We start from the raw sequence: 3,225 nt of genomic DNA, 5'->3' as shown, positions 1-3,225 counted from the left end.
TTATTCGAAGCTGTTTTCAAAAGTTATGTTTAACCTGAAATATTGTCTCAAACTGATGTTCTGAGACTGAGAGAATGACGTTTTCTAAGATTCTGCTGGAGCTCTGTATAGCAGTTTTCAAACATCAAATAAAGGGTTTATATAGCTATACATATCAATTTGCTTCTGAAATAAACAAGAAAAAAACTTATTCAAAGCTGTTTTCATAAGTTATGTTTAACCTGAAATATTGTCTCAAACTGATGTTCTCAGACTAAGAAAATGACTTTTTCTAAGATTCTGCTGGAGCTCTGAATAGCAGTTTTCAAACATCAAATAAAGGGTTTATATAGCTATATATATCAATTTGCATCTGAAATAAACAAGAGAAACACTTATTCGAAGCTGTTTTCAAAAGTTATGTTTAACCTGAAACATTGTCTCAAACTGATGTTCTCAGACTGAGAGAATGACGTTTTCTAAGATTCTGCTGGAGCTCTGAATAGCAGTTTTCAAACATCAAATAAAGGGTTTATATAGCTATATATATCAATTTGCATCTGAAATAAACAAGAGAAACACTTATTCAATCTGTTTTCAAAAGTTATGTTTAACCTGAAATATTGTCTCAAACTGATGTTCTCAGACCGAGAGAATGACGTTTTCTAAGATTCTGCTGGAGCTCTGAATAGCAGTTTTCAAACATCTAATAAAGGGTTTATATAGCTATATATATCAATTTGCATCTGAAATAAACAAGAGAAACACTTATTCGAAGCTGTTTTCAAAAGTTATGTTTAACCTGAAACATTGTCTCAAACTGATGTTCTCAGACTGAGAGAATGACGTTTTCTAAGATTCTGCTGGAGCTCTGAATAGCAGTTTTCAAACATCAAATAAAGGGTTTATATAGCTATATATATCAATTTGCATCTGAAATAAACAAGAGAAACATTTATTTGAAGCTGTTTTCAAAAGTTATGTTTAACATGAAATATTGTCTCAAACTGATGTTCTCAGACTGAGAGAATGACGTTTTCTAAGATTCTGCTGGAGCTCTGAATAACAGTTTTAAAACATCAAATAAAGGGTTTATATAGCTATATATATCAATTTGCATCTGAAATAAACAAGAGAAACACTTATTCGAAGCTGTTTTCAAAAGTTATGTTTAACCTGAAATATTGTCTCAAACTGATGTTCTCAGACTGAGAGAATGACGTTTTCTAAGATTCTGCTGGAGCTCTGAATAGCAGTTTTCAAACATCAAATAAAGGGTTTATATAGCTATATATATCAATTTGCATCTGAAATAAACAAAAGAAAAACGTATTCAAAGCTGTTTTCAAAAGTTATGTTTAACCTGAAATATTGTCTCAAACTGATGTTCTCAGACCGAGAGAATGACGTTTTCTAAGATTCTGCTGGAGCTCTGAATAGCAGTTTTCAAACATCAAATAAAGGGTTTATATAGCTATATATATCAATTTGCATCTGAAATAAACAAGAGAAACACTTATTCGAAGCTGTTTTCAAAAGTTATGTTTAACCTGAAACATTGTCTCAAACTGATGTTCTCAGACTGAGAGAATGACGTTTTCTAAGATTCTGCTGGAGCTCTGAATAGCAGTTTTCAAACATCAAATAAAGGGTTTATATAGCTATATATATCAATTTGCATCTGAAATAAACAAGAGAAACACTTATTCAATCTGTTTTCAAAAGTTATGTTTAACCTGAAATATTGTCTCAAACTGATGTTCTCAGACCGAGAGAATGACGTTTTCTAAGATTCTGCTGGAGCTCTGAATAGCAGTTTTCAAACATCTAATAAAGGGTTTATATAGCTATATATATCAATTTGCATCTGAAATAAACAAGAGGAACACTTATTCGAAGCTGTTTTCAAAAGTTATGTTTAACCTGAAACATTGTCTCAAACTGATGTTCTCAGACTGAGAGAATGACGTTTTCTAAGATTCTGCTGGAGCTCTGAATAGCAGTTTTCAAACATCAAATAAAGGGTTTATATAGCTATATATATCAATTTGCATCTGAAATAAACAAGAGAAACATTTATTTGAAGCTGTTTTCAAAAGTTATGTTTAACATGAAATATTGTCTCAAACTGATCTTCTCAGACTGAGAGAATGACGTTTTCCAAGATTCTGCTGGAGCTCTGAATAACAGTTTTAAAACATCAAATAAAGGGTTTATATAGCTATATATATCAATTTGCATCTGAAATAAACAAGAGAAACACTTATTCGAAGCTGTTTTCAAAAGTTATGTTTAACCTGAAATATTGTCTCAAACTGATGTTCTCAGACTGAGAGAATGACGTTTTCTAAGATTCTGCTGGAGCTCTGAATAGCAGTTTTCAAACATCAAATAAAGGGTTTATATAGCTATATATATCAATTTGCATCTGAAATAAACAAAAGAAAAACGTATTCAAAGCTGTTTTCAAAAGTTATGTTTAACCTGAAATATTGTCTCAAACTGATGTTCTCAGACCGAGAGAATGACGTTTTCTAAGATTCTGCTGGAGCTCTGAATAGCAGTTTTCAAACATCAAATAAAGGGTTTATATAGCTATATATATCAATTTGCATCTGAAATAAACAAGAGAAACACTTATTCGAAGCTGTTTTCAAAAGTTATGTTTAACCTGAAATATTGTCTCAAACTGATGTTCTCAGACTGAGAGATTGACGTTTTCCAAGATTCTGCTGGAGCTCTGAATAGCAGTTTTCAAACATCAAATAAAGGGTTTATATAGCTATATATATCAATTTGCATCTGAAATAAACAAGAGAAACACTTATTCGAAGCTGTTTTCAAAAGTTATGTTTAACCTGAAATATTGTCTCAAACTGATGTTCTCAGACTGAGAGAATGACGTTTTCTAAGATTCTGCTGGAGATCTGAATAGCAGTTTTCAAACATCAAATAAAGGGTTTATATAGCTATATATATCATTTTCCATCTGAAATAAACAAGAGAAACACTTATTCGAAGCTGTTTTCAAAAGTTATGTTTAACCTGAAATATTGTCTCAAACTGATGTTCTCAGACTGAGAGAATGACGTTTTCTAAGATTCTGCTGGAGCTCTGAATAACAGTTTTCTAACATCAAATAAAGTGTTTATATAGCTATATATATCAATTTGCATCTGAAATAAACAAGAGAAACACTTATTCGAAGCTGTTTTCAAAAGTTATGTTTAACCTGAAATATTGTCT

This window comes from Callionymus lyra, unplaced genomic scaffold, assembly GCF_982586985.1.
Source record: "Callionymus lyra unplaced genomic scaffold, fCalLyr1.hap1.1 HAP1_SCAFFOLD_26, whole genome shotgun sequence".
Classification (NCBI taxonomy): domain Eukaryota; kingdom Metazoa; phylum Chordata; class Actinopteri; order Syngnathiformes; family Callionymidae; genus Callionymus; species Callionymus lyra.
Note: the sequence above shows the minus strand (reverse complement) of the source record.